Here is a 13121-nt window from a genome sequence, read left to right on the forward strand (position 1 = left end):
ATATTTTTTTAAGTTTCCTACACCTTGAGGTTGCATGGTCTGTAAGGTTGGCATGTCTTTATATTGTATACAGATTTTGCACGCCAAACTTGGCAGCTTTGAAAACAAAAAAAAAGAAATTGTGGTTTTGGGTTTTTTTGGGTTGGTTTTTCGTTGGGTTTTGTTTTTTTTTTTCCTCTCGTGGCATTTGCGGAGACTAAAGGCTGGGACGTTGTTGTCACACACACACACACACACACACGCGCACCCACGCACGCGCCCACACAGCTACACACAAAGGAAGAAGAGCGGGAACATTTTTTGCATCTTACTGATCTTAATAAGGAATTGTGCTTTTTATTGTTAAAAAAAAAAGAGTAAATAAAAAGGACTACTTAAACATTTCTCATTTTAAGAAGAAAAAAAAAAAAAGACGTTTATCTAGCACTTGCGACTTACCAATAATAGAGTTTATTGTATTTATGTGGAAACTGTTTTTAGGGAAACTACGCAGAACACACAAAGTAAACTGCCTATGTCATGACTATATTTTTTTCCTTTTAATTTGGGTTGGTATTTTATTTTGATTTCTCGGCTGGGTGGGGAGGTTGGATGCAACCCTTTGTCAACACACATAGTCATTGATTCTAAGGAGTTGAATGACAAGGACTTTAAAGAGTTAACTCTTCAGCACAGCTGCGTTAACTTTTTAAAAATTACTTTTACATGATGTATTATTGCTAGGTTTCACTTTAAGCAGTCGTGTACTGTGCAACACTGTGGTTTAAAACGAGACTTTACATCGAAAGGAAAACATGTTTCTTCATTGTCATGAAGTTGAGCTCGTTCTCAGCTCATCTTCACTTTGTCTTTGATATTGATGAAAAAGTATCCTATTGAAAGAAAATAAATTAACACTTTTCTGTGCTCCATAGTGGAGGCGCTATTTTCCAATTTATGAGGATGACAAACTTATATATATAATATATATATAAAAGTGGGGGGGGAGGGGTTGAAACATTATTCACCCGAGAGCTTATTACAGATATGTAGTATCAAAAAGTTGTAACTATATTATATTCTACTTTATACCTATACATGCTCAGTATGACGTCACCATTGGTAGCAGCTACCGGTTTACGCTGTAATTTAGACACAATTTCACTCTTATTGTATGGACCCTACTTTAAGTGATGGTAGCATTCTTTGTGCTAAATTTTCTGATGGTCCTTTCTTTTACTTGGTGGAGTTGGAATATTTTTCTCATTCTTGTTTTCGTTTGGGGTTTTTTGTTCTGAGCTTTTTTTCTTTTTTCTTTTATCTTATTTTTTTTTTCCTGGCCAATGGTGTCTTTCTCTGACAGTACCGACTTCAATTTCAACTTTATTAGGAGTCCAGTATTTTGTACCACATTATGACAACTTGTTATTCTTGTGGTGTAAATAAAAAGAAAAAGTTAATTATAGTACCACCTTGGTTTCTGTTGCTGATCTTCTTTTCATGTTTTATCTCCTTTAAGCAAAATGCTTTCTTGGTGTGGTGGAAAGGGGATGTCAGTGCTGAAGTGGCTCTTTGGTCAAGTGATCCATGCATATGTTGGGATGTCATAGAATCACAAATCACAGACTGGTTTGGGTTGGAAGGGACCCTCAAGATCATCCAGTCCAACCCTCCTGCCATGACCATGATAGGAAAATTGTCAGAGCTTCTGCCTGGTTTCCTTGCTGCTCCAAGATGAGTGTTGACAAGTGCTTGCATGAAGGGATTGATGAATAATAAAAAAATCCCACTGTAACTGGATTTTTAGCAAGAAGTCCATGAGAGCAGCTCAGTTTCCCCCAAAAGCCAGCACCAAGTGAAAACCAGGAAAATGAACTGACATTTTGTGTCTGGCTCTGTTCTGCCTCATGGAGTTGTCAGTGCTTTACGCTGCTGTAGCCCACGAGCCTTGAGGACAGCTGGGTCTGGACCTGCCTGCTCTCAGGCCGGTTCTGTAGGCAGCGAGACGCGAGTCCCACAGATCCTTGTTACCATTTCCCGCGGTGCCTGTATCTGCAGGGCCGTGGCACATCCCCCCTCCAGGAGACATCCTCCACCTCCAGGGTAAGTCCCATTTCCGTGCTTGATTGTCTGATGCTGCTCTGCCCAGTTGCGTAGGCTGGGTGGGAGGCTCTCCTGCAAATCCCACAGATTGCCTCTGTGTCCCCATCAGAGTAGGTCCTCCACATTTGGCCACATTGTCCATGGCTTAGGAGAGGTCCTCAGTGTTGCTCTCAAGTTCAGATGGGTTAAGTAGGTCCACCCTTTTTCTTCAATGGTCTCATTTAGACGTGGTTTCCCTCTGTTCAGCCTCTGTATCATCCCTGGAGCCCACTGACTCATCTAAAATCAAGCTGCTCCATCTACGTCAACTGGAGGTGTCCTCTGATTACAAGGCAACCAGCTGTGCTTCAGATCTGGTATCCTTTCACTGTCTCCTTCCTGGATGGAGAGGACAAGTCCTTGGGGGCTCCTGTTTCAGCTGAGGCTTGTGTATCTGCAGAGTGGACTTTCCCCTTGTATGGGAACTGCTGCAGAGCAACCCTGGCATAAAAGGGAAGAGGCCTGGTGCCATCTGCCCTGGGGAGCAACCTTCAGCTTAGTGTCCCAGCCTGTGAGTACTTTAAGAGGAATTGGAGACAGTCTAAGGACCCATTCGTGGCTTCAGTGTCTGTTATGCTGCTGGCCATACCTAAGTAATTAGCCAGGGAGAAAATCACCTTTCCTTCTACAAGCCTGGATGCTCGCTTCTTGCTCTTGTTGAGTGAGCCTGCCATCCATGGGGACCATCTCCATAGATGTTGCATTAGCCCATCTGCTCAGCACGGCAGTGCGAGTAGCTGGCGAGTGCTGTGCTATACAGACTGGTGGTAGAGATAGCAGGCTGATGGTCACAGTCTCTGCAGGGCGCCTCATTGGAAAGGTGAAGGGGAGAGCACGCAGGAAAAGCTTGTGATCTTGGGAGCATTGCGATTCTCTTGTCAGTGAAGCATTTCTCTCCTCCTGGGAAAAGAGGCAAAGTTGCTCATGGTCAAAGCCTGCTCCTAAGGATGGCAGGAGGACCACAGCAGTGATGCAGTGCAAAGTCCCACTCAGTGTGTGAGCCAGCATCCCTGCCCACAGCAGCCATGGTGACACTACCTCATGGGACAGCGAGCATCCCCTGCTGCTCCAGCTGTGCCCCAGGAAAGTCTGAGCAGCCGACTTTGGGACCATGAGCAGCGTTGGGGTGGCAGCTGGCTGTAACATGTGCCAGCATGGCTAGAAGGGTGGGTGCAGCTCCTTAGGAAGGAAATGTGGGGGCCCTTCTAGGTAGAAGGGTCTTACAGGGTCTGGAGGATTTCATCAGCTGGTGTGAAATCCCACTGCCAAGTGATCCAGCCCAGCTCTTACCGCCTCGAGGCAGAGGGCTTGTGTCAGGGGGAGAGAGGGGTGCTGCAAATATCATTCCGGTTTCTGTGCAGTGCATTTGTCAGAGGCTGCTAATCCTTTAAGAAGCCCCAGGTCTCACTCTGCGAAGCCAAATGTGCACTTTGGGCTCTGATAAATATTCATTGCTGAGTGGTGGTTTTGAGACCCTACGAATTAGGATGATAGAGGGAGGCTATTTAAAAGTGCTGGGCTGGGTGTTTTGGAGGGCAGCCTGTGACAGGTCTTCCCTTGGTGTCCCCAGGACCTGCAGTGTCTGAGGATCTGTGTCTGCAACAATGCTTCGTCCTTCTCCAAATTCACCCATTAAAAACTGCTGGTCCAGCCCCAGGCATGCAGCATGCTGGGGAGGGGGACCTGGTCTGTGAGTGTTGATGTGTCAGGCCTGCAAACGCATCTGCAACCCAGAGCTGCCTTAATCTCACCCAAACCACCCTGGGCTCGCCACTCGCCGAGAACACGTGGATGTAAACCTGACACTGTGCAGAGGGGAGGGTTAAACTCAACCATGTGGCACCTACACCGGGGTCTTACCATGAAATGATGTATTTCAAGAACTGCTGCTTCAGCCATGGAAATTTTTATAGCCAGAAATCTGTTAATCCCAAATAATAATAATAATGATATTGCACTGCAATGAATGTGCCCCAACCCCTTTGAGGTGAGTCCCTCCTAGCTCCTCTGATGGATGCCCATGGCTGGGTGTGAGAGGTGGATGCACGCCTGGGCACTGGGGTGGGTGCTGCTCCGTACCCTTCCCTGGCCTATTCCGAGGTTAGATGCAGTTTTTTATTTATTTTTTAAAAGATAAAGAGGCTGCTTCTCACTCTGGGAAACAAATCAAGGCTTTGTGCTTTAAATGAATGTCTCTGTAGCAAAGGGAGCGCTGCAGGGAAAAGAACAGGGGCCGGTATTAAATATACAGCCTGAGTGCACAGTGAGCAAAAGTTCAGCCGATGCCAGCAAAACATCCTGCTTTAACGATGGGATTTGGATCAGTGCTGAGTGGAGACTTTCTCCTGGGGCTGGTGCATGGTTGATCTCATATGGGTTTCCCTGAAGATCACTGAAGGAATTGGGAACTCATTTGTTCTCCCCCTCACCCCCGCTTGGATCTTGCAGGCAAAAATGTCAATGTAATCTGCAAAGCTGCCCTGAAGAGTCGTTTGCTTTTCTCCAGGGAAAGCAGAGGTGAGTTTGCTGGTGGTGGGAGGGCAGGTGGCTGGGAGCACAAGGCTGCCGCTGCCCTCCTTGGACTGCCCAGCTCTGGTCAGAGGTCCCGGCAGGGGAGCTGTGGGGTTCCCCTGGGAGCTGTGCATCAGCGTTGGGTCCAGAATCCCAGCTGCTCCTTTCCAGGTGAAGTTCAGCTTAGGGCTTTCCACTGCAAAACCAACGGTTGAGAAGCAAGGAAGAATTAGTAGCAAAACACAGTAAGTGAGAACTAAAATGCACTTGCCCATAAAAGTCCCTCCTAACCCAATACATTCTATGATTCTATAATTAAGCAGTAATGGCTTTAGGAAAAATGTAGATTTGGTGATAATGCTGATGGAAAAAATAGCTAACAGCCAAGTGCTCAGGGACGTTGGTGCCTTCCAGAAAGGGGACGGGATCAAGTGTTCGGGGACATTGCATGGGGACTGGGAGCTGAGCTCAAGCACTGGGCAGGGAGAGGCCAGGACGTGTTTCACACTTGTGAACACCTGATGAAAAGGTGCAATAGCACAGCCCTGTCTGGGAATTTAAGAGCTTTTTGCCTGAGTATGGGACAGGCTAAGGTGGCAGAAATCTTCTCCCATGGGTGTGACTGCTGTGATTTCCTTAAGGAGAAAACAACGATCTCTCATCCTATGATGTTGTAATCACAGTGATGTGTAAGTGGGAGAGCATGAATTGCTATTTTCAAGAGTCTTGTCCCCAGCTAGGTGGTATTTTAGCAAAGGCATGTTCTTCAGGCCACCCAGGTAAATAGTGGGAGGAGAACAGTGATAGATTTAACAAAAAATCATAAGCAAAGCCAAGAAGGATCAGCCAACACAGGTGGCTGGCAGGTGAAGCTGATGCTCTTTTGTTCTGCCTGTGGACAGCAGTGACCTATGCAACATCTGTCAACAGCAAATCCAACTCCAAAGAAGCATCACATATGAAAGGAATTTAAAATAATAATGTAATTGAGCTATTGATTGGTATCATTCAGTCTGTTCTCAAACTGGTGGGTTTACCTGAGCTCCAAAAAGCTGAAACAAAGGACTGTAGATAAGCTGTAGATACACCAGAGGAGGTGGTGAAGGAGAATACTCAGAGACGCCGTAATAACTCTACCAAGACACAGAGACTTAAATGCCAGTAAATGTTTGCTCCCAAGCGAAGCAAATGCAGACTGTGTGCAGAAAGTCAGTTCAGAGACTGGAAAGCCTGGTGCTGGCCAGACAAGTGTGTGGTGTGGACACAGAGCAATGGGATGGAGCCATTTTGTGTATGAATGAGACAGCAATTGCCCTCAAAGTCTACTGTGGTGTTTGAATGTAAAAATGAAAGTGTTTGAATCAAAATGCCTGATGCTATGAGAACAGAGGTAGGTTTGAAGTGAAAAGAAATGCCTTGCAGGCCATTGCAAACAAGATTCAGTCAAGTTGTCCAGCGATGGGCAATAAACATAGAGGTAGTCAGTAACACTGGGCATTTTCCAAGGGAACCCCAAAAGGTTGATAGCATCTGCTGCTAAGACTGTCCACTGGGATGAACTGACATCTGCAGGTCTTAAAGGAGATCTGAACAACCTAATGTGAGTCCTGGATGTGCCTGGTGAGGGCAGGTGAGGCTCTCCAACCTGCAGGCAGCACTGCCAGCCTCCTGCTCAAGGGCCCACAGATGTTAAATCATGTTGTGGTGGGTTGACCTTGCCTGGCAGCTCAGCCCCTACCCAGCTGCTCACTTGGACCCCAGCAGCAGAATGGGAGAGACGATGAAGGGTGAAAGCAAGAAAACTCATGGGTTGAGATAAAGACAGGTTAATATGTGAAAGGGCCCCGGGGGTTGAGTTGCAGACGCTTGGCTAGAGAGCATTGAAAAGCATAAGAAAGATGGGAAAACCAAAGAAAGTGATGGTGAGCCAGGGGCTGCTCAGGAAACAGCAACGGTGAACAAATCTCTGGAGATGCATGAACACCAGGGCTCCTCAGCAGGGCCGTGCAATGCCGTTTGTAGGATAACAGTGAGTATATTTTAATAATTGTGAAAGAGATGAAAAAACAACTCTGTAGGGTTGTAGGGAAGTCACAGCCTGCCTCTTTTATGACAGCATAATTTAGCAAAAACAGCTCCTGCCGAGGACTGAGAATATATTCATATTTCATGGTTGTGCAAATAAAGTGTCTCACAGGCTGTGCTGATGAAAGGTTTCAGCAGGGGTGAAGCAGATCTAGAACTAATTACAGGCTCTGAGAAGAAGGGATGGTCTCTGTGTTTACTGAGGGGCCTATCGGATTGTACTGTGGGATTTCTGTGATTACATGGGTGTGGAAATCTGGGAAGCCACCTGGGATGTGATTGCACAGGGCTTGAGATTTAGTCCTTGAACTCTGTGCCCATCCTCTTATACTACCCAAACCTGAGAGTGCCCAGAAAACCTGGGGATAGCAGAGAAGTGACTGGTGCTTGGCCAGGAGACCCTCAAACCCTTCACAGATGCAAACTGGAGACTGGCTTAACCTCTGGGACCAGCTTGAGGAAGGCACGGGAACAACAGCAGCAGCATCCAGGAGGGGGGCTGCCACACGTCGGGCAGGTACCAGCCCTGGGGTCACCTAACGCCGGGCAGCAGCACACGGCCATCATGTGCTTTGCTTTCTGAGCTCAGAAAGGGACTATGATCCCTTTTGGGAGAGCTGTAGGCTTCTGTTCAGGGCAGTGGGAATGGCAGGGTCTGCTCGGCATCATGGCCACCTGGACAGGTAGCCAGTCCTGTCAGAGCATCCTGTGCATCCCCAGCCCAATGGAACGGGGCAGCAGCTGCAGCCACCCACTGCTCCAGCTCCCAAAGGAGTGGGCAGCACAGCGTATGCTTCCAGCTTAAAACAGATTTTATATCTGAAAGGGAAACGGAGCTGGTGATGAAGTGAGACTGAGAAGCTGAACATGGGGAGGAGCAGGGCTGCCCGCAGTGCCAGCAGCAAGGCCTTGGTCTCAGTTGACAGCACTGGCTCAGCCCATGCTTTGCATCTTCAGCCTGGGGACAAGTCTCCGTGCAAGAAACCCACCTGCAGGCCTGGAGGGACTGCAACGGTGAGCCAGGCATCTTCTGGATGTGCTTGAGGTAAAAGCAAACCTTCCTCCCCTTCACACATTTAAAGCATGATAAATGCTTTGGTAGCAATAACAAAATGTAACGGGCCAGGTCATAGAATCAAGAACGGTTTGGGTTGCAAGGGACCTTAAAGACCACCTAGTTCCAACCCCCTGCATGGTGTCCTGAGAAAAGGTGGTGGCACACGTTGTTCCTCTACTGCAGGACCTCTCTATCTGGCCAAGCTGTTGGTCCTCTAAAGGGAGTGTATGGGGTTTTAGGCAAAACCACAGCAAAAGCTCATTCCTACATTGCATGCACAGCAGCGATGGGGAAATAATTTCTTCCCTTACAGCTCTGATCACAGAGAACATCAGCATGCACCAGCTACAGACATGTGCCCTTTAACTGCTTTATTATGGGCCATTTGAGTAGTTTTAAACTACTTTTTCATTTATGCATTCCCCCACCCCAAGTTTTGTAATCTGCAATTTCAATGAAAAAAAAAACCCAACCGAAAAACAAAAGGTTTTTACTGTATTTCAAAGGAGCTGGGGATGCACATTTGTGTTTGCGCCCTGTAAAGGCCCAATTATCAAACGGTCAACAGTTTCAGAGGGTCTGCAGGAATGAGAGACCTGTTTCCCATTAAATCAGGGAGGGAATGGGGAGCAATGCCTGTACTTGAAAGGCAGTTAAATACCCAAAGTCCTTTAGCAAGCTTTCAGAATTTCACTCTTCAATTATGTGTTTTAGTTTGAAGGAGAAAAAGGGAAAAAAAAACCAACCAACCTCCTTCACCACTGCATAGAGCAATTTCTGAAATCCTCCTCGATCCCCGTGAATAATACAGCCAGCACAAGCTTAGCAACCGCCTTTTAGCTGGCTGGGTTCATCTGGTGGTGAACGACAGGAATTTCTGGAGCCTATTTATCCCAAAGGGGGGTCTCAGCACTGATGAGGGTCCCCGGCTGGCCACCAAGTCAAACCCAGCCTTGGTAGGGCTGCCTTGGGTCTGATCTCAAATCATATTCTCATGCGCTTGGGGAGAAGGAAGATTGCGACCAAAGGGGATAAAATATGTCTTTGGAAAAGGTGGAGAGAACTTTTTCTGTGAAAGGGAGGAAAGTTGAAGTGGAGATGGTGGAAAAGCTCTGCTGGGAGCCCCAGGCGTGTCCCAAGCCCATCAATAACCCTGCCAAGTCTGGGGAGTGCTGGGCGAACGCTGGTGCAGCCAAGAGGAGAGGGGTCTGCAAACCTCCCCCCTCCCCAGCTCTCTTCAGCCTGGGTGTCATGGGGATGTCTGCAGGCTGGGGCAGCCAGGTCCCCAACGCCACCTCCAAGGGATGCAGCTCAGGAGGAAGAGGAGGTGCACATGAGGCTGCCGAATATCTGCAAACTCAAACCGCAAAGTGGCTTCCCATAGCGGGGGCTGGAACCTGATCAGGGCTGCTTGGTTTCCTCTGGGCTGATTGATGATGGCTTCTAATACGTTGATATACTTTTCCCATTTTAGGGGACGGTTGATGCTTAGCATGTGGTTGGTGAAATGGCTCTGTGTTCGGCAGGATAACAAATTGTCTTGGCCAGGTTTATCTGTTTGGGCTTCATTAGGGAACTCTGTTGTGCCAGATTCTGGGGGTGCTGAAAATGAGTCTTGAATTGAGTTATTCCTTGCGGGTTGCAGGCTAATTCTTCTTTCATCTAAAGCCTTTTCATATTTGACCCCTCTCCCCCTTATCTGCGACGAGTAATTTGATTTGCACTGTTATTTCAAAACAATTCCTTTAGGTTCCCTTTGTGATTCGAGAAAAGCAGGACTTAAGGACTTAAGTATCACAGGCTGCTTCCAAGCCCTGTTTTGAAGAGGTTTGGAGGGGGGGGGCGGGGGTGAAGGAAGAGCAATCCAACCAGAGCAGTAAAGTATCTGCAGATTCCATTAGGGCTCCTCCAAAGCGCATCTCGGGTTCGCTCCGTGAGAGGGCTGGTGCGGAGGCGCGATGGATCACGCCACAGGCTGTCAGAGCCCTTGTTCCTAAGGATCTCGGCTCGACGTGATGGTGCTGCTGGTCTGTTTAGCAATTTATTCCTGGTGCGGTGCCATGCAGCTCCTCCAGTTAAACTGTGCTGGCGTTTGTTCCTGGAGGGAGGAAAATAACACACAAACACGCAACTTCGCAGCTCCCAACCCTTCCCTTAGTCGAAAAACGCAGTGCCTCGATTTTTGTCTTGGGGCCCAACGTAGCTTTTTCTCCTGGGTTCACTGGCAGGTAAATTGCACAGCCCTTGCTGAAGGGGAGCCAGCGCTGCCAGCTGGGCAGCTGAAGCAGCGTTGACATGTGCTGTGAGTGGTCTGGGGAGAGGTTGAGCAAAGCCCATGCCAAAACCTTGAGGACCAGCCCGTTGGCATGAAGATGCTGGGAAGACATCCCTGAGAGCAAACGGTCTCCCAGTAACGGGCGTACCTTCTGCCTAAAATCTCAGATTTAGAGTAATTGCAAAGAAAAAAATGACATGCTGGGAGATGCCTGCAGCTTGCAGGAGAGTTGGAGGTTGGTACTATTCCTGCAGTGGTGAGACTCATCATCCAGAGCGGAGACCAACTGCATGGGCAACCTGCAGAAGCTGGGGAGAGGGCTGGTGTGAAGTCGGACGTCTCTGGAGATGTCCAGGTGAGTTCTTGCTCTTCCTCCTTTCCTCTTCCCCCACCACAAGACAGGTTTCTTCTTTTCCCTTGGCCTGTCTGGAAGAGGTTTTGCCTGTCTCATCTTCAGCTTTGGGACCTTGGGGAATTGGAGTTTCACAGCAGAGCAGCTCAATCAAATGCCAAAGGAAATTAAAAATCACTGAAAAAATGCTGTGAAAAATGCGCTGGCTGACAGTGCTCAATGGCAGCTCTCAAAGCAAGAAAAATCTTTCTTGAGAAACTTAAAAATAATCTCCCAGTTTCGGTTTTTTGTTGGGGTTTTTTTTTCCTTGGGCAAAATTAAAAGTTGTTAGCCCAAACGAGCATTTGATATTTTGGTTGGTTGCTGGAAAAGTCAAGTGGAATGGGAAAAGGCACGTTGACTGCCACCAAAACCATCTGTTGGCTTGAGCAGCCTCGCACTTGCCTTGCCGGGTGGTTGGTCAGAGCCAACGTGCTTCTCAAATTTTTCAGGTGAATTTTCTTCTTTTCCAGACAACTTGGATTTCGCTTGGAACCTGTCTGGCAGGATTTGGCATCCAGCCTGCTTTGAGCTGGGGCCCGCAGAGATTAATGACATGGAAAATGAGGAACGCTGACCATAAAACTCTGAAATTGTGGGGAAAAGGCAGCTTAGAGCCAGCCTCTGGTGAGGAGGTGTGTGACTTGTTCAGGGATGGTGATTGGAGAGGCAAAGACTCTGGCAGCTCTTTCGGGGCAACAGCCTTGTATTTAAGAGAAGCGCCTTTAAAAGCCCGACAACCCTTCTCATGAAGGAGCCTTGAGTACAGCAAGTCCTTTCCTTCCCCTCCTAAAGGGTGTAATCCAGGTTTCTGCAGTCAAAAACAGGTTCACAAAAATATGGGACCGCACAGGCTATGGCAGGGGATCAGCCAGAAACGCAGGTCTCTGCCTCTCCTGCTGCCTAGAAGACATGGCCCTGTCCTGTGCTTCAGCTTTCCTGCCATGACTCCATCACCTCCTGAGGGCTTTCAAGTGGCGTCAAAGTCTGGGGCTGGGGACATGCTGCTTCTCCTTGGGATGGTGAAAATCTCCAGTCTGATGTTCCTTGGTCATGCATTCAGGATTGAACTGGTGATGAAACGAAGGTTCTCCTCCCAGTTTGGACTGGCAGGGGGAGTCAGGCTGTTTGGGGTATCTCAAGGAGCAGGACACAAACATGGGCCAGCTGGGGAATGGGGATGCTAGTGGTGGCTGTTCCTCCTGGGCAAGTGGGTCCCTCCAGACTGGCTTTATCAGGTGTGCCAGCTGCAAGCAAGAAAATATCATCTCAGGCAGGGTTGGAAAATACCAGCGGTTAAGGGTTCCTCTAACAGTGGTCATGGGAATCCAGTGTCCTATGAAGCCACTGCCATGCGGCAATGACGCCAGCCTTGCTTTTCCTTGAGAGCTGAAGGGGGAAAACTGCTGAAAGTCAGGTTCAAAAGCCTATTCCTCCAATGGGAAAGTCCTGTGGGTAAATTGTGCACCCCTCTGGCAGGCGGGCACGGTTAATTCTGAGCAAGGAGAGAGGAAACCTATGAGTATTATATCTGAATTTTTCTGGGAGCCCCTGGGTCATATGAAACAGAGCTACATGGGGCCATCTGCCCCCCCCAATCCCACACCCTGGGGTAAGGTGGGAGCTACCCTGGATCCCCAGCCACACGTGCCTGCCTGTGTATGTGGGCTTTACTTTGTCCCAGAATTTGACTGCCTTCCCTGCAGAACAGTAATTCTTTGTTATAAAATAGGGTGACCTACAGAAAGGACCCATGAAACTTTTAATCAGTGGGTGGTGGCATGTTCTTCTACAGGCTGTGCCCAGAATTAGCATCCTTTAGGCAGCAGGAGCAGTGCCTGCACCAGGTTCCTGACAGACCTCTTAGTTGACCATGAGAAGAGAGCCCTTCGTAAGTGACAGTGCTAGGAGCCTTTGTCCATTACAAAATTCACTTAGAAACTAATTTTAGGGCTTTTTGTCCCAAAAGAAAGAGCTTGGTCACCTCTTACTGCAGCAGGGAAGTCTGGCCATGGACACGCTCTGTGCAGCAGGGATGTGAACAATAAAGCTGAGACCATCCCTGGACACCTGCAGCTGGACTGAGCAGCCTGGTACCATGTGAAGAAAGCAGCTCCACTGGTCAAGTGAATTTTAATCTGTGGGATGTGGTTATTTTCTGAACTCCTGGCCCTGACAGCTGCTTCTCCAATAAAAAAAAATAAAAAATTGCAGTTTCAAGGGAAATGTTTGCAAAGAATGGAAGATTTGAGGTTGGTGCAGCAAAGCTGGAGGGGGGGTGCATAGTGTGGATGTCGAATGAAGGGAAAAGCTGGTTTCCAGCTTTATCCAGCTGATATCAGCTGATATCAAGCTTTAAAGCTGATATCAGCTTTATCCAGCTGATTGCCTTTCTCCTATGAGCTGTGACTGCAAAGCCATGCATTTGAAGCAGCACCAATGCCACAGCTCAGGTTGTGTGCCATGCAGCTGCTCGAAGGTGTTATATCGCTTTGTGTCCAGGTTTTTAGCGCTCGTTGTCCTTCCTGGGGCAGATGTATTCTCCAGGACCCCCTTTTCCCCATGTTCCCATGTCGTAATCCCAATGGAGAGAGAAAAATCTCATTTCTCCCCCTCTCTTCCCAGAAGCACGCACAGCTCTGAGCATGGATGGCAGTGGTGGGGAGCATGCCCAGAGCAAA

At 48.2% G+C, this 13121-nt stretch overlaps 1 pseudogene across 1 annotated transcript; it reads left to right on the top strand.

Moving 5' to 3' along the window:
• The first annotated feature begins 267 nt into the window (after positions 1-267).
• Positions 268-11017, top strand: LOC104547200 (annotated as a pseudogene). Its single transcript, XR_728190.1, has 3 exons — positions 268-1250; positions 1298-1481; positions 10914-11017. The product of XR_728190.1 is annotated as an uncharacterized LOC104547200 (transcript).
• The last annotated feature ends 2104 nt before the right edge of the window (positions 11018-13121 follow it).

Source organism: Mesitornis unicolor, unplaced genomic scaffold (genome assembly GCF_000695765.1).
Source record: "Mesitornis unicolor isolate BGI_N332 unplaced genomic scaffold, ASM69576v1 scaffold7449, whole genome shotgun sequence".
In the NCBI taxonomy this organism is placed as follows: domain Eukaryota; kingdom Metazoa; phylum Chordata; class Aves; order Mesitornithiformes; family Mesitornithidae; genus Mesitornis; species Mesitornis unicolor.